At 41.5% G+C, this 19,540-nt stretch overlaps 1 protein-coding gene across 1 annotated transcript in view; it reads right to left on the reverse strand.

Moving 5' to 3' along the window:
• Positions 1 to 1,727, reverse strand: part of ARFGEF3 (ARFGEF family member 3) — a 127,346-nt gene extending 125,619 nt beyond the window's left edge. Inside the window, exon 1 of the mRNA XM_060114612.1 lies at positions 1,646 to 1,727. The gene's annotated coding sequence lies outside the window, so the exon portion shown is untranslated. The remainder of the gene's footprint in view (positions 1 to 1,645) is intronic.
• Positions 1,728 to 19,540: the final 17,813 nt, after the last annotated feature.

Raw genomic sequence — 19,540 nt, forward strand, 5'->3', positions numbered from 1 at the left:
GCTTACAGAGGCCGAAGTCCAGCCGCAATTCCCTCCTTTCTTTGAAGAGTCAGCCAGCTGTACCAGTTAATAACATCACTAAAGATTATCCATCCGAAAGAAGGAGAAAAAAACTCCTAATTGCTCTAGTCAGAGGTATCATTAGTTATGTACCTGGCTCCTATGAAGTCTGCATGGCATTTACGGAAATGGTACACACCACGGGAAAAATGTTACCAAAGCGAACAAGTATTTAACCTAAATATTAAGTGGCTCCCTGCCATCTACTAATCCATTTCAAAGGTAATGCATCTTCAGAGAAACCTTCTTCCTCATTATCTACAGTCCTGACACTCTACTTGCTCAGCGGTAAAATTTTTATTTGGGTTCCACAGCCATTTCAATAAATCAAAGTTGCCTTTTCTCTCCGTCCTGTTAGACAGCATAACTAAGTGATCTAACCTCATCCCTATTTAATTTGTCAGAAGCAAGTATCATTGACATTTTTTAACCCTCCAATTGAAATTCTAGGGCCTTCTTTCTTAAAGAGAACACTACCATCAGAATCTTAAGTTTCATCATTAGCTACTTTCTGTTTAATCTCAGGGAAATCTCTAAAAGAGGGAACCATGTTATTTTCTCCCCAAGAATTTAATACAATTGCTACAACACTTCTAAGAATGTGACATGGCTCAATTTCTCATGTTTATAAACACTAGCAGATAGCAATATGTGAGTAAAATGTATGATACAGCTTTTTGAAAAACAGCACTTAGGATTTGTCATAAAAATGTACTATGCCATGGTTGGAGAGACATAAATAAAAACTGCAGGGTGTGGCTTTATCTCTCCTGAATAGTATACTCAGACCAACATTTGAAAATGCCTACCATATAACATTTTAAAAGATTCTCCTACAATACATTTCTATAAAATGACTAGAGAATTTTTACAAGAAATATCTAGTTTAGGTAATTTATTATCAGAATGAGTTACAAAGAAGCACCAAGAATAAATTAATATACCCTTCATATATAATAGGAATCCAGTCTTTCCCTCTGAGGACTCCTCCAATTCATATTCTCTCTGTCTCTCTCTCTCTATATATATATTATGCATGTGTATGTGTGTGTGTGTGTGTGTGTGTGTAATTTCTGGGAGGAAGAGTAGTAAAAGCATTTTAATGTGGTAATGATATTATTAGCAAAACAAGGACTTATTTTAGAGTTTTTACTTGGGTCATGACAAGCATTACAAAATTATAAGAGAACAGGGTGCACACATCTGAAGATGACTAAAGTTGGTATACAAATTCCTCATGCATGGAGAAAGGGTATAAAACTTATTTCTAAACCCCATATGCTATAAGTTGTGTATATCTTTATGCCCAAATGAGTAATTTAAATCTCAGAAATCGGAAATAATCATGGAGCCCTTACTTGTGGGCTATCACAGTCAGGCCACCAACTCCAAAGTTTCATCTGATGTTAATAATATTACTGGAGAGAGAGCTTCAAGATGGCGGAAGAGTAAGACGCGGAGATCACCCTCCTCCCCACAGATACATCAGAAATACGTCTACACGTGGAACAACTCCTACAGAACACCTACTGAACGCTGGCAGAAGACCTCAGACCTCCCAAAACGCCAGAAAGTCCCCACGTACCTGGGTAGGGCAAAAGAAAAAACAGAGACAAAAGAATAGGGACGGGACCCGCCCCAGTGGGAGGGAGCCGTGAAGGAGGAAAGGTTTCCACACACTACAAGCCCCTTCGTGGGCGGAGACTGCGGGTGGCGGAGGGGGCAAGCTTCAGAGCCGCGGAGGAGAGCACAGCAAAAGGGGTGCGGAGGGCAAAGCGGAGAGATTCCCGCACAGAGGATCGGTGCCGACCGGCACTCACCAGCCCGAGTGGCTTGTCTGCTCGGCCGCCGGGGCGGGCGGGGCTGGGAGCTGAGGCTCGGGTATCGGGTTTCAGTCGGAGCGCAGGGAGAGGACTGGGGCTGGCCACGGGAAGAGAGCCTGAAGGGGTTAGTGCACCACGGCTGGCCGGGAAGGAGTCCAGGAAAAAGTCTGGACCTGCCAAAGAGGCAAGAGACTTTTTCTTCCCTCTTTGTTTCCTGGTGCACGAGGAGAGGGGATTAAGAGCGCTGCTTAAAGGAGCTCCAGAGACGGGCGCGAGCCGCGGCTTTCCGCGGCCCCCAGAGACGGGCGTGGGACGCTGGGGCTGCTGCTGCTGCCGCCGCCAAGAAGCCTGTGTGCGAGCCCAGGTCACTATCCACACCGCCCCTCCCGGGAGCCTATGCAGCCCGCCGCTGCCAGGGTCCCGTGATCCAAGGACAACTTCCCCGGGAAAACGCACGGCGCGCCTCAGGCTGGTGCAACGTCACGCCGGCCTCTGCCGGCGCAGGCTCACCCCGCACAACGTACCCCTCCCTCCCCCAGGGCCTGAGTGAGCCAGAGCCCCCGAATCAGCTGCTCCTTTATCCCCGTCCTGTCTGAGCGAAGAACAGACGCCCTCAGGCGACCTACACGCAGAGGCGGGGCCAAATCCAAAGCTGAACCCCGGGAGCTGTGCGAACAAACACGAGAAAGGGAAATCTCTCCCAGCAGCCGCAGGAGCAGTGGATTAAATCTCCAAATCAACTTGATGTACCCTGCATCTGTGGAATACCTGAATAGACAACAAATCATCCCAAATTGAGGCGGGGGACTTTGGGAGCAAAGACATATATATATATTTCCCTTTTTCTCTTTTTGTGCATGTGTACGTGTATGCTTCTGTGTGTGATTTTGTCTGTATAGCTTTGTTTTCACCATTTGTCCTCGGGATCTATCCATTTTTATTTTTTTATTACTTAAAAATTTTTTTCTTAATAATTATTTTTTATTTTAATAACTTTATATTATTTTATTTTACTTTATTTTATTTTACTTTATTTTATCTTCTTCTTTCTTTTTTTCTTTTTTCCCTCCCTTTTATTCTGAGCCGTGTGGAGGACAGGCTCTTGGTGCTACAGCCAGGCATCAGGGCTGTGCCACTGAGGTGGGAGAGCCAAGTTCATGACACTGGTCCACAAGAGACCTCCCAGCTCCACATAATATCAAACGGTGAAAATCTAGCAGAGATCTCCATCTCAACACCAAGACCCAGCTCCACTAAACGACCAGCAAGCTACACTGCTGGACACCCTATAACAACTAGCAAGAAAAGAACACAACCCCATCCATTAGCACAGAGACTGCCTAAAATCATAATAAGGCCACAGACACCCCAAAATACACCACCAGATGTGGACCTGCCCACCAGAAAAGCAAGATCCAGCCTCATCCACCAGAACACAGGCACTAATCCACTCCACCAGGAAGCCTACACAACCCACTGAACCAACCTTAGCCACTGGGGACAGACACCAAAAACAACGGGAACTACAAACCTGCAGCCTGCGAAAAAGAGACCCCAAACACAGTAAGTTAAGCAAAATGAGAAGACAGAGAAACACACAGCAGATGAAGGAGCAAGGCAAAAACCCACCAGACATAACAAATGAGGAGGAAATAGGCAGTGTACCTGAAAAAGAATTCAGAATAATGATAGTAAAGATGATCCAAAATCTTGGAAATAGAATGGAGAAAATACAAGAAACATTTAACAAGGACCTAGAAGAACTAAAGAGCAAAGAAACAGTGATGAACAACAAAACAAATGAAATTAAAAATTCTCTAGAAGGGATCAATAGCAGAATAACTGAGGCAGAAGAATGGATAAGTGACCTGGAAGATAAAATAGTGGAAATAACTACTGCGGAGCAGAATAAAGAAAAAAGAATGAAAAGAATTGAGGACAGTCTCAGAGACCTCTGGGACAACATTAAACGCACCAACATTCGAATTATAGGGGTCCCAGAAGAAGAAGAGAAAAAGGGACTGAGAAAATATTTGAAGAGATTATAGTTGAAAACTTCCCTAATATGGGAAAGGAAATAGTTAATCAAGTCCAGGAAGCACAGAGAGTCTCATACAGGATAAATCCAAGGAGAAACATGCCAAGACACATATCATCAAACTATCAAAAATTAAATACAAAGAACAAATATTAAAAGCAGCAAGGGCAAAATAACACAAAAGGAAATCCCCATAAGGTTAACAGCTGATCTTTCAGCAGAAACCCTGCAAGCCAGAAGGGAGTGGCAGGGCATATTTAAAGTGATGAAGAAGAAAAACCTACAACCTAGAGTAATCTACCCAGCAAGGATCTCATTCAGATTCGAGGGAGAAATTAAAACCTTTACAGACAAGCAAAAGCTAAGAGAGTCCAGCACCACCAAACCAGCTTTACAACAAATGCTAAAGGAACTTCTCTAGGCAAGGAACACAAGAGAAGGAAAAGACCTACAATAATAAACCCAAAACAATTAAGAAAATGGTAATAGGAACATACATATCAATAATTACCCTAAATATAAATGGATTAAATGCTGCAACCAAAAGACACAGATTGGATGAATGGATACAAAAACAAGACCTGTATATATGCGGTCTACAAGAGACCCACTTCAGACCTAGGGACACATACAGACTTAAAGTGTGGGGATGGACAAAGATATTCCATGCAAATGGAAATCAAAAGAAAGCTGGAATAGCAATTCTCATATCAGACAAAATAGACTTTAAAACAGACTATTACAAGAGACAAAGAAGCACACTACATAATGATCAAGGGATCAATCCAAGAAGAAGATATAACAATTGTAAATATTTATGCACCCAACATAGGAGCAACTCAATACATAAGGCAAATACTAATAGCCATAAAAGGGGAAATCAACAGTAACACAATCATAGTAGGGGACTTTAACACCCCACTTTCACCAATGAACAGATCATCCAAAATGAAAATAAATAAGAAAACAGAAGCTTTACATGACACAACAGACCAGATAGATTTAATTGATACTTATAGGATATTCCATCCAAAAACAGCAGACTACACTTTCTTCTCAAGTGTGCATGGAACATTCTCCAGGATAGATCACATCTTGGGTCACAAATCAAGCCTCAGTAAATTTAAGAAAATTGAAATCATATCAAGCATCTCTTCTGACCAAAATGCTATGAGATTAGAAATGAATTACAGGGAAAAAACCATAAAACACACAAACACATGGAGGCTAAACAATATGTTACTAAATAACCAAGAGATCACTGAAGAAATCAAAGAGGAAATAAAAAAATACCTAGAGACAAATGACAATGAAAATACGACGATCCAAAACATATGGGATGCAGCAAAAGCAGTTCTAAGAGGGAAGTTTATAGCAATACAATCCTACCTTAAGAAAGAAGAAACATCTCAAATAAACAACCTAACCTTACACCTAAAGCAATTAGAGAAAGAAGAACAAAAAAAAACCCAAGTTAGCAGAAGGAAAGAAATCATAAAGATCAGAAATAAATGAAAAAGAAATGAAGGAAATGATAGCAAAGATCAATAAAACTAAAAGCTGGTTCTTTGAGAAGATAAACAAAATTGATAAACCATTAGCCAGACTCATCAAGAAAAAAAGGGAAAAGATTCAAATCAATAGAATTAGTAATGAAAAAGGAGAAGTAAGAACTGACACTGCAGAAAATACAAAGGATCAGAAGAGATTACTACAAGCAACTACAAGCCAATAAAATGGGCAACCATGAAGAAATGGACAAATTCTTAGAAATGCACAACCCTCTGAGACTGAATCAGACAGAAATAGAAAATATGAACAGACCAATCACAAGCACTGAAATTGAAACTGATTAAAAATCTTCCAACAAACAAAAGCCCAGGACCAGATGGCTTCACAGGCAAATTCTATCAAACATTTAGAGAAGAGCTAACACCTACCCTTCTCAAACTCTTCCAAAATATAGCAGAGGGAGGAGCACTCCCAAACTCATTCCACGAGGGCACCATCACTCTGATACCAAAACCACACAAAGATGTCACAAAGAAAGAAAACTACAGGCCAATATCACTGATGAACATAGATGCAAAAATCCTCAACAAAATACTAGCAAACAGAATCCAACAGCACATTAAAAGGATCATACACTAGGATCAAGTGGGGTTTATCCCAGGAATGCAAGGATTCTTCAATATATGCAAATCAATCAATGTGCTATACATATTAACAAATTGAAGGAGAAAAACCATATGATCATCTCAATAGATGCAGAGAAAGCTTTCGACAAAATTCAACACCCATTTATGATGAAAACCCTCCAGAAAGTAGGCATAGAGGGAACTTTCCTCAACATAATAAAGGCCATATATGACAAATCCACAGCTGACATTGTCCTCAATGGTGAAAAACCGAAACCATTTCCACTAAGATCAGGAGCAGGACAAGGTTGCCCACCTCACCATTGTTCAACATAGTTTTGGAAGTTTTAGCCACAGCAATCAGAGAAGAAAAAGAAATAAAAGGAATCCAAATTGGGAAAGAAGAAATAAAGTTGTCACTGTTTGCAGATGACATGATACTATACATAGAGAATCCTAATGATGCTACCAGAAAACTACTAGAGCTAATCAATGAATTTGGGAAAGTTGCAGGATACAAAATTAATGCACAGAAATCTCTTGCATTCCTATACACTAATGATGAAAAATCTGAAAGTGAAATTAAGAAAACATTCCCATTTACCACTGCAACACAAAGAATAAAATATCTAGGAATAAACTTACCTAAGGAGACAAAGGACCTATATGCAGAAAATTATAAGACACTGATGAAAGAAATTAAAGATGATACAAATAGATGGAGAGATATACCATGTTCCTGGATTGGAAGAATCAATATTGTGAAAATGACTATACTACCCAAAGCAATCTACAGATTCAGTGCAATTCCTATCAAACTACCACTGGCATTTTTCACAGAGCTACAACAAAAAATTTCACAATTTGTATGGCAACACAAAAGACCCCGTATAGCCAAAGCAATCTTGAGAAAGAAAAACAGAGCTGGAGGAATCAGACTCCCTGACTTCAGACTATACTACAAAGCTATTCAAGACAGTATGGTACTGGCACAAAAACAGAAATATAGATCAATGGAACAGGATACAAAGCCCAGAGATAAACCCACGCACATGTGGTCACCTTATCTTTGATAAAGGAGGGAAGAATATACAGTGGAGAAAAGACAGCCTCTTCACTAAGTGGTGCTGGAAAAACTGGACAGCTATTTGTAAAAGAATGAAATTAAAACACTCCCTAACACCATACACAAAAATAAACTCAAAATGGATTTAAGACCTGAATGTAAGGCCAGACACTATAAAACTTAGAGGAAAACATAGGCAGAACACTCTATGACATAAATCACAGCAAGATCCTTTTGGACCCACCTCCTAGAGAAATGGAAATAAAAACAAAAATAAACAAATGGGACCTAATGAAAATTAAAAGCTTTTGCACAGCAAAGGAAACCATAAATAAGACAAAAAGACAAACCTCAGAATGGGAGAAAATATTTGCAAATGAAGCAACTGACAAAGGATTAATCTCCAAAATTTACAAGCAGCTCATGCAGCTCAATATCAAGAAAACAAACAACCGAATGCAAAAAAGGGCAGAAGACCTAAATAGACATTTCTCCAAAGAAGATATGCAGATTGCCAACAGACACATGAAAGAATGCTCAACATCATTAATCATTAGAGAAATGCAAATCAAAACTACAATGAGATATCATCTCACAGCGGTCACAGTGGCTATCATCAAAAAATCTACAAACAGTAAATGCTGGAGAGGGTGTGGAGAAAAGGGAACCCTCTTGCACTATTGGCGGGAATGTAAAGTGATACAGCCACTATGGAGAACAGTATGGAGGTTCCTTAAAAAACTAAAAACAGAACTACCATATGACCCAGCAATCCCACTACTGGGCATATACCCTGAGAAAACCATAATTCAAGAAGAGTCATGTACCAAAATGTTCAATGCAGCTCTATTTATAATAGCCAGGACATGGAAGCAACTTAAGTGTCCATCATCGGATGAATGGATAAAGAAGATGTGGCACATATATACAATGGAATACTACTCAGCCATAAAATGGAACGAAACTGAGTTATATGTAGTGAAGTGGATGGACACAGATACTGTCATACAGAGTGAAGTAAGTCAGAAAGAGAAAAACAAATACTGTATGCTATCACATATATATGGAATCTAAAAAAAAATGGTCATGAAGAACCTAGGGGCAAGACAGGAATAAAGATGCAGACCTACTAGAGAATGGACTTGAGGATACGGGGAGGGTGAGGGGTAAGCTGGGACAAAGTTAGAGTGGCATGGACATACATACACACCAAACGTAAAATAGATAGCTGATGGGAAGCAGCCACATAGCACAGGGAGATCAGCTCGGTGCTTTGTGACCACCTAGAGAGGTGGGATAGGGAGGGTGGGAGCGACAGAGATGCAAGAGGGAAGAGATATGGGGACATATGTATATGTATAACTGATTCACTTTGTTATAAAGCAGAAACAAACACCCCACTGTAAAGCAATTATACTCCAATAAAGATGTTAAAAAAAAAAATAATATTACTGTAAAGTACAGTTATCTCATCATTAATTTCCTAGCTGCTTGGCCAAAAATGTTTGTCTAAAATAAAAGTATACTACAAAAAAACTATGTTAAGGCTAGGTTTATTGTCAATTGAAATATTTTTTCCCAATACCAACAATGTTTAAAATTTTAAAAACAGTAGCATGTACCAAAGGCCCTTATGGTTAAAAAATTTTTTGGATATCTAATTATGAAGAATGACAGCCCAGATTATTGTTTTTCTTTTTTTCTGACAATGTCTGATCTATTCCCAGACATTAACTACAAGCACCACGGTCTACTATGGTATCATTAGAAAGTCCATTAAGACAGGCTTTCCAGGATTTCCAGCAGAGCTAACATGTGTCAACTCCTGTCCTCAGCAAGGCTAGCAGAAGGCACCACTGGGCTGGAATTAGAAAACAAGTTTAAGTTTTTAAAACAGGTGTTTCTGTTGACATAACCATTAAACATCCTGCTGTCCTCCATAGCTCCTAGAAGAATAGGTACTTTCTCATTTTAATTTTTAATACAAATTCCTGTTTTCCATGAAAAGCTGTATTCCTGGGAGAATTTCCAGAATAATATGAAATCTGTAAGGTGTGTCTGTTATGACATCAACACTCACCCTCCATTATCTGGAGACCTATTAGTGGAAGAAGATCAACAGGCTAGACTTGAAATTCATAAAAGCGATGAATATGGCAGTTGGCCTTGCCTCTCTCAATGGTGGCACAGATGTAGCAGAAAAGTAAAACAAATCTAAGAGGTAGTTACTCTTTGGTTCCTAGGAATGCAGCTGCCCAATGTATGTCAAAGGATAAGGCAAAACTGGATGTTCCAGAATCAAAGAGAGTTAAAGTCAATGAGAGCTTAAAGGTCAGCTAGCTCAGAGATTCTCAGTGTTTACTGTGTATAACAATATTCCTAGACCCACCCACTGAGATTATGACTCAGCAGCAGTACATAGTGGTAGCAGAAGTAGTAGGAATAGAAATAGTAACGTATAACACTTCTAAAGTACTTGCTTTGGGCCAGATACTGTGCTAAATTCCTTACAACTATCACCTTACTTAATCCTCACAATAGTCCTATTGGGTAGGTGCTTCTATTTCCCCCATTCTCCAGATGAGGAGACCAAAGCACAGAGTGGTTCAGGAATCTGTCCAAGGAAATCCAACTACGAAGTGAGTAAGTATTCAAACCCAGACAGGCTGGCTTCAAAGTCTGAGCTCTTAATCACTACACTAAATTACCTACCAACAGGGCTAGGGGGAGACGCAGGGCATTAAGACAATGTCATGATTGAAGTTGATCTTTTCTCTTCTCAGTGGAGAAACTGAAAGCTGGAAAAGTGACATCTCTTATCGAAGATAAAAATCCTTCAGTGCATTTCCAGGAAGAAATCAACCATTATATGACAGCAACTACTCTTACACATTTCTCTACACACACTCCTCTAGGGAGGAAATGGATAGATGACGTGATCAAAAGCCACCTCATGGGTTCCAGCTGTGTTCCTCTGACCAAGGTGCTGTTCTGGGATAGAGATTTCCATCCTTTTCTGCCCAACTCACTGTTCACTCACAGGAGGGGAAAAAGGGGGAAAAGGGATGGGAGAGATGCTATCCCATGTGGGAGATAAGGTTCACATAATTTGAGGATGGAAATAAAGCTGTGATTCTGATATGGCTCCCAAGGATGGTTTTCCTTCCCTTAAACTGACTATTCTAAAACCTTAGTATATGTCAAAACATCATTAGGTCTTTGCTTTGTTTTACCATATACAGGCAAGCAGAACGCCTAGAATGATCAGATCTACCCCAAGCTGCAACTACACACATACGTTCTCCCTAACGATCACAAAAACATTTCCTAACAACATTTGATATGCAAGATCAGGCCAAAAATCTTACGGATTTATTGAAATCGTACCTTTTTACTTACGTTGAACAGGAATGATCGTTGTCATTTCTGTTCAATGATCAAGGTTATTCCAGGGCACCCTAAGCAAGGATAATAACCATATATTCCAAATGACCAGCATGCAGAGGCATTTTCAGGATAACAATGAGGACGGGAGCATCAGCGTTTGTTCCCGTCCCAGTGACGCAAACTGGGAGCCGCGTCCAACCCACCTTCATCACTTCCACCTGCAGGTCTTCGTGGAGGGAAGGCGTCACTTTCACGGTGTTCAGGATCTGATTGAGCAGCTGCTTCTCATCAGAGTCCGTTTCCATGGATACAAACCTCTCTTCCGCCAGAAGCTTCTGTAAAGAGGCACAAGGCAGTGATCAGATAGGCTTTCCCCTGCTGCCTTATTCTGTTGTAGCTTAGCATGCACTGAGGATAATGTTTCTTACTCAGGAGGCATATAGCTGGAGGCCATGAGGAGGAGCTGCTGCTATGTGCCATTAAAAAGAAAAATGCACCAAGCCTTTGGTAAACGGTTTTTGGCAAAGGCTTTTTCTTGTTATTAGATAATTCACTCTAAATTTTATGAAGTGCAGTTCTAACGTGGTGGCCAAATAGGTCATTTTGTTGGTGGGGACGGAGGACGAATGTGCCAAGGGGAATGTAGCCCCTCACAACATTCACACTTGCCTTTTTTTTTTTTTTAATTTTTTAATCTGTTGATTTTTGGCTGTGTTGGGTCTTCGTTGCTGTGCGCGGGCTTTCTCTAGTTGCAGTGAGCGGGGGCTACTCTTCACTGCAGTGCTCGGGCTTCTCATTGCGGTGGCTTCTCCTGTTGCGGAGCACGGTCTCTAGGCATGTGGGCTCAGTAGTTGTGGCTCAAGGGCTTAGTTGCTCTGCGGCATGTGGGACCTTCCCAGACCACGGCTTGAACCCATGTCCCCTGCAATGGCAGGCGGATTCTTAACCACTGCACCACCAGGGAAGCCCTACACTTGCCCGTTCTGAATGCAGCTTTGTCACAGGAAAGGAGAAGGTCCTGGAGACGAGTTAATTTTTCAAATATTTACCTTTGTACCTCCTAATGTGAGCTGTCATTTACCCAGGAATTATTCATGAATCTACAAATCTTAATACCATTCCATCAGAAAATCAATCCCACAAAAACCTACACAAGAAGACAGTCACTTTCATGAGGTTTCCCAGAAGTCACTACATCTTGCAGGATAGCTCTCCTCTATTTGAGAACAAATCTTACTTTTCATAAAATTCTTCCTGAGATTGTACCAAAACCCCACTGCCTACCACCTCTATGCCCTCATCTGTCCCTGGAGTCACGCAGATTAAGCTTCTAAAAGATCTCAAGTCAGCTATGAAGTCCACCTAAATCTCTTCTTCTCCACACTAAACCTCCTCGGGAGCCATCGGATGTTCTGTGCGTGATATGGTTTCACAGACACTCTCCTCCTTAACATGTGGCCTCCAGTGTGCATGTGACACTTCAGGGGTGGTCTGCTGGTACAGAGTGGGAGAACCCGAGAGTGCATATGAAGGTAAATGTATGGACTTTGGGTGATTATGATGTGTCAGTGAAGGTTCATCCTTGGTTAAAAAAAAAAACTACCATTCTGGGAGTGATGTTGATGCTGTGGGAGGCTATGCATGTGTGGGGGGAGGGAGTATATGGAAAATTTCTGCACCTTCCTCTCAATTTTACTCTAAACCTAAAACTGCTCTAAAATAAGTCTTTTAAGAAGAATAATAATAAAAGGATGGCAGAGGGGAAAGAAAGAAATGCGGTCTTCGGTGGCACCATTGCTCTCCTATTCCAAACCTGGAATTGCTTACCTCTGTAATTCTAGTTGTGTAAGATAATTAAATCTGTTTATTGCCTAAAACCAAACAAAAAACAGTAATGCAGAAGTTTAATCACATTCTCAGATCAAATTAGCTTAGTTCTAAGTCACAGCACATTCTGTGCTGACTCACCCAGAAACTTCTCATTCACAAGGGCTGCAGTTAAGCTGTTCTCCCCTATTCTGTCCTGGGGCGATTTTTGAGACCCCAGTGTAGGATGGATTTTATATTTATCCCTATTAAATTTGTCCTTGTCCGATGCAGCATAGGGTTGCAGCCATGAAGAATTTTTGGAATTCTGATTCATCCAGGGTAATGACTCCCTCTTCTAGCTGAATGTCACTGCAGATCCGGAAAACAAGTATTTTAAACCTTCTTCTTAGGACTCCCTGAATTTGTCTATACAGCTATACCTCATTTTATTGCACTTAGCTTTACTCCACTTCACAGGTATTGTGTTTTTTTATAAATTGAAGGTTTGTGGCAACCGTGTGTCAATCGAGTCTACTGGCCCCATTTTTTTCAATAGCATTTGCCCACATCATGTCTCTATGTCACTTTTTGGTAATTCTGGTAATATTTTAAACCTTTCCATTATTACTGCATTTGTTACGATGATCTGTGATCAGTGATCTTTGATGTTACTGCTACAGATGACTGAAGGCTCAAATGATGCTGGCATTTTTTATCCATAAGGTATTTTTTAATTAAGATATGTACATTTTTTAGACATAATGCTATTGCACACTTAAGAGACTACAGTACAGTGTAAACATAATTTCTATATGCACTGGAAAATCAAAAACTTCATGTGGCTCACTCTAATATTTGCTTTATTATGGTGGTCTGGAACTGAACCCACAATATCTCTGAGGTATTCTCTCAAAAGAGATTTTTGACTCTCCTGTAATGTATGTAGGGCAGCCCAGAGTTAGTTTATATACAAACCTGTTTTTACTTAAAGTGATAAAGACTAGAAAGCTCTTAAAAAATGCCTTAAGTTAATGGGAGGTCACAAGGGATGCTGAGAGGAAGACTCCCTGCCCCCCAGATCAGTGAAGTTCCCACGATTATTGAAACATGATACTGTAACTTAGAGTGTTTGAGGGTTAAAAAAAAAAAAAAGTACCTAATTGGAAAATCTATATACTACTAAAGAAAAGGGAACATAGTGGCAGGTCAAAACAAACTCCCATTCATTTTTTTTTAATTAATTAATTTAGTTTTGGCTGCATTGGGTCTTCATCGCTGTGCAAGGGCATTCTCTAGTTGCAGCAAGCAGGGGCTACTCTTCATTGCCGTGCACAGGCTTCTCACTGCGGTGGCTTCTCTTGTTGCGGAGCACGGGCTCTAGGCATGTGGGCTCCAGTAGTTGTGGCACATGGGCTCAGTAGTTGTGCCTTGCGGGGTCTAAACTCAGTAGTTGTAGCACACAGGCTTAGTTGCTCCGTGGCATGTGGGATCTTCCTGGACCAGGGCTCGAACTCGTGTCCCCTATTGGCAGGTGGATTCTTAACCACTGCGCCACCAGGGAAGTCCCCATTCATTTTTTTTATTTTTTATTTTTTTTGCGTTACACGGGCCTCTCACTGTTGTGGCCTCTCCCGTTGCGGAGCACAGGCTCAGCAGCCATGGCCCACGGGCCCAGCCGCTCCACGGCACGCGGGATCCTCCCGGACCGGGGCACGAACCCGCGTCCCCTGCATCGGCAGGCGGACTCCCAACCACTGCGCCACCAGGGAAGCCCCCCCCCATTCATTTTTAAAGTTGGCCCAATTACTTTGGAGAAAAGAAGAGTTTTCATTGTTTGTTTATATTTTTTTTAAATGTTTAAGAATTTCTAATGCTATTGCATATTGAGATATACATCCTCTAATTCCAATCTTCTAGGGAAAAAAGGAGTTGTAATTTTCTTACTCTTGCATATTTATTTCTCTAAAGGTATTAGAGACCTCTCTGAACTTAAAGAGCTAATGATGAAACAGTAATGTGAGAAGACATCCAACAAATGCCACCAATCCCCGGTCAGGCTGAAAGAATACCCCGTAGGCTTGAACTCCACAGTGCTTGTCATTCACATACCAAACCACTTAAGAAGTCAATGTATCTATACAGCCAACAACTTTGCACCTTTGGATTAGACCTATTATGTACAATGTAAAACAAAATGAACAAATGCTCAGAGAAGGAAATGCATTTGTGCAATTTGACTTCTCTGACGACACAAAATTTCTTTTCTCTTCCCAATCTTGTTCTGGAAACAAAACACATTAATCCATTCGCCAACCTAACTGTAGAACAGAAAACAAAACAAACTCTTTCCAGCTTACCATCATTGCTCATGACACAGACCCAGAGAACTTGAATGCATGTAAGATTTGAGTTGGTATACAACTGGAAGCATCTCTCTTGGGAGCCCTTACTCTGTTAAAAGTTTGGTGTCACAAAAAGTATTTCATTTCTGTGTGGGCTTAGCTGAGTCTCCATGAGTCAGCGTCCGAACAACAAATGCTTAGCAAGATAACGCTGTACACAGAGAAATGCTGGTAAATACAAGAAAATCCTGTTATCTTCTCTGGTTATTACCCAGTTCAATCAAATTTTTGTCTGGGTCTTTAAACAGCTAGTATTTAGAATGTTAACTATTTGTTCTTTCAATGCCAAAGTGGTCTGTCAATTTCTGTCATCCTGTTGCACTCAGAGCCATACCTGTATCCCTGCCAAGGCATGCTGGGCCAGCTTCACATTCTTGGACTCCAAAGCCAACTGGAGAGGCAGCAGGCATTTCTCCCTGGAAAACACATAAATAAGGACAACATGTGAGCTCAGCAACGCTGGCAGTCAAGTGATCCAAGCCTTATGTACACCCACCCCCAAACGTCGCCACACATGTACACAAAACTATGACCAACAATGAAACTGCACATGGATTTTTAAAAACACAGCAAAAAAAACCCCAAAAGCTGTGCAGAAATCATAGTATATCATGGGAATTCCCTGGCGGTCCAGTGGTTAGGACGCCACACTTCCACTGCAGGGGGTTCAATCCCTGGCTAGGGAACTAAGATTCCTCAAGCCACGCTGTGCAACCAAAAAAAAAAACAAAAAAACAAAAAAAACACCAAAAAACAAAATCATAGCATATCAGCAGCTCACCTTCTTAGGATGGCTACAGAGAACACATACACAAGGACTCTCAAACAATTGTTTTGGTGAACTAATCATCACATGGTAAGTCCCTTACCAGTCCATGAACACGCCTTGCTCTTTCTAGAAGTAATATAATTTCCTGTATTCAGTACAGTATATACGTCCATGCCACTCTCTCACTTCATCCCAGCTTACCCTTCCCCCTCCCCGTGCCTCAAGTCCATTCTCTATGTCTGCGTCTTTATTCCTGTCCTGCCCCCACGTTCTTCAGCACCTTTTTTTTTGTTTTTAGATTCCATATAAACATGTTTCCAAGACAGAAATACAAACAAACCATCAACAGCTTTGATCCACGAGAAGTACCTGGCGTCAAGTGAAAGAGGAAAAAAATGGCTTGAGAACTATTTGTATATTTTGAAGCTTAAGAAAAAAATAACTGGGCCCTAAAATATGTTAGGAATAAACCAAAAGGGCTACAAAGAGAAATCTATTTTTCTGTAAGAAGCATTCACTCTAAATAATTAAACAATAGATCAAGAATTTTAATCAACCCATTATTTCCCCACAGAGTTACACTGGCAAAACAAATGAAATGTTACTTAGTTTTACCAGGTTCCTCCACCCTCACTTAAACCAGAGCAGCCCCATTTTTATCTGTTTTATATTTTCAGCATAAACTGAAAGATTCATTGACTTTAGATAGTATGAAAGCCACAGGGTAAGACTACGGGATTTCGTCATTGGAGGAATAAGGGTCACTGTTGCAGAACAAAGTGAAACAGAAAGTTAATTATAGCTCTGATTCCTTCCTGTCCACCCTGCAGCTTTTCCATGGAATCCTCCATCAGCAGCTCCGTGACAGATTGAGAGAGAGAGTACCAGACACTCCCCCTAACGCTGGCCACAAAGAACAAAACCAGACTATCGGGAAGAGCATTAAGCCCTCCTAATTCTTCTATCCCCAAGTTACAATACCCCACTTTTATATGAAAATTGATTCACACTACAGCCATTTTTCATTAGTACATCCTTTGACAGGTGGATAAATTACCCAACTGTGTTACTTCCAGTTGGGTGGCTATAATTTTGTGGCTGTTACGGTTATCGTCAGTTTCTCTCAGTTTCAAGGCAAACACTGCTATGCAGTCAGTTAAAGCAGGAATAGCTAATTTTCCCAATTTTGTTTCTTTTATTTAATCATAACCAGTTTACAAGTTTGGAAGAATTAACTGGAAGGGTGAAAGTGAGAATTAGCAATAATGGGCTGATGGAGTAATTAACAGAAGAGCCATAGAACTTCATCTGGAAACCCTTGAAACAATCAAATTTCCACCACGCTTAATTCACTGTGAAAGAACTTCCATCTCCGGTTTTTGGAGTCAGATCTGCCAATGAGGGCATGATAGCAGTGAGCAAGTGTGGATGTCCCAAACTCTTAACAGTCTCATAGCCTGGGCCAGTGAAAGTCTCTGTTGAGTGGTTGTGTGCTGAAAATGCACAAGTATTACACATTTCTCATCAAAGGCACCAAACAAGAGTGGATGCCACATTCAACAGCAACAAGGACCTTCCTAGAATGCTGAACCCCCTGACCCTTAGGGAGCAGCATTATGTTTGCAGATAAACAACAGCATGCTCAGATTGCTCTGCCCTTGACAGTATCAGTCCTTGAAATCCTCATTCCACTCTCTTACCGACTTCTACATTCACACAATTTCTATTGCAGACCGGAAACAGATTGCTGACAAATGCCAGGACTACCAGGTCCCACCACGATTCCAGGGGACATCACTGAACTGTTCCCCATGCCAGTCATGGTCACCAGGAAGGATTGGAAGATGTAATTGGTTCAGCTAGGTTTTGGTTTAATTGCAAGGTTTCACCATTTAGTGAAGGACTACGGGCTGTGGAATCACACAGACCCGGATTCAAACCCTAACAATTATAAATTGTTCAATCTCAGTTAATATACTTAACTCTGTTGAATCTTAGCTTCCTGGACGTCCCTGGAGGCGCAGTGGGGTTAAGAATCTGCCTGCCAATGCAGGGGACACGGGTTTGATCCCTGGGCTGGGAAGATCCCACATGCCGTGGAGCAACTAAGCCCGTGTACCACAACTACAGAGCCTGCACTCTAGAGCCCGCAAGCCACAACTACTGAGCCCATGTGCCACAACTACTGAAGCCTGTGCGCCTAGAACCCGTGCTCCACAACAAGAGAAGCCACCACACCGCAATGAAGAGTAGCCCCAGCTCGCCACAACTAGAGAAAGCCTGCACGCAGCAACGAAGACCCAACACAGCCAAATAAAAAAAAAAATCTTAGCTTCCCAATCCATAGCAAGAGCATCTTAAGACCAATCCTGCAGGGTTATAGTAAAGAGTACAGAAAATATATATCAGGGGTTGGAAAACTTTTTCCATAAAGAGGTAGACAAAAAATACTTTAGGCTTTGAAGACCATACGATCTCTGTACTCAACGCTGCTATAGCACAAAAGCAGTCAGAGACAACATGTAAATCAATGAGGCTGGCTACATTCCAACAAAACTTTATTTACAGGACTTCACTGGTGACACAGTGGTTAAGAATCCGCCTGCCAGAGCAGGGGACACGAGTTCAAGCCTGGTCCAAGAAGATCCCACATGCTGTGGAGCAACTAAGCCCATGTGCCACAACTACTGAGCCAGCGCCCTAGAGCCCATGAGCCACAACTGAGCCCACGTGCCACAACTACTGAAGCCCGCGTGCCTAGAGCCTGTGCTCCACAACAAGAGAAGCCACTGCAATGAGAAGCCGGCGCTCAGCAACGAAGACCCAACACAGCCAAAACTAAATAAATGAATAAATTCATTTAAAAAAACAGAAAACTTTATTTACAAAAACAGGCAACATGCCAGATTTGGCCTACAGGCTAGTTGCCCAGCCCTGATATAGACAAAGGCCCAGCAAAGACAATGATTTTCAGTACAGGATAAGAAGGTCTATCTCATCTTGTCATAGTATCCAGAAAGATTTTGCAAAGGACGTAGAGCACACGTCCTGGGAGGGTCTTAGCAAGATAGATTTCTCTTAGAAAATCAGTGCTTTGAGGAAGCAGACTGACAGACTTCATCTGGGTACTAAACCAAGGCACTCCAGCCATCCAACTATCCATCCAACCAACATTTGAGTGCCTGCTGTGTGCAAGGCACCATCATGGATGCTTGGAAAGACCCAACAAGGAACAAGACAGAACAGATACTTGCTTTCATTTTATTCATGGGATGAAAAGGAGAATAAAAATTACTTGTTATTTCGCTATTTAGTCTACCAGTCACTGTAACCTTAAAACAGGCATTCTTACCCTTGTTCTACATTTGAGAAAATGGAGATTCAGAGAGGGTTCACAGCCTGCCCAATGTTACATGGCTAAAATCTATCAGAGACGATTCAAATGGAAATCCATCTCACTCCCAAGACCAAGTTTCTTCCAACACCCTTTGGTGTCAAAAGATCAGAGGAAAGCTAGAATAGTTCTGTTTCTTACGCTTTTTTGGATCATGAACACAAAAAGATCCTCTTCCTAGAAGAGCATGCAAGTAATTTCAGGGGATTCACAGGCCCCTTCAAGCCCTAACTCCACACAGATCCCAAGTTAAGAGCCCCTGCTTTCCGGAAAAAGGACCTGCCCAACATGGCAGAAACTTCCACGTCTGTGTAAGAGAAGCGGGCCATGTTCCCTGGCTGGGCTCAGGGTTCCACTAGGATGAAAAGCTTTGAAGTGATGTTACACTGAGCCCTAAAGCAGAGAGGTGGCTGTGAGTGAGTGAGTGAGTGAGTGTGTGTGTGTGTGTGTGTGTGTAGGAGGTGAGAGGGATGACTAACCCTCCTCAGGATCCAGGGCCTCTCAGCGCCTCAGCCCCAGCAGTCCCCTAGATGAGTGTCATGAGCCTCAGATCACGACTTCGACAGGAAACAAACACACGTGGGGCACAACTGATTTCACTGCTTGCTCTGTGGTACCATAAAAACCCTGCTGCCTTAAGTTTTTAAAGTGATT

This window comes from Mesoplodon densirostris, chromosome 12, assembly GCF_025265405.1.
Source record: "Mesoplodon densirostris isolate mMesDen1 chromosome 12, mMesDen1 primary haplotype, whole genome shotgun sequence".
Taxonomy (NCBI): domain Eukaryota; kingdom Metazoa; phylum Chordata; class Mammalia; order Artiodactyla; family Ziphiidae; genus Mesoplodon; species Mesoplodon densirostris.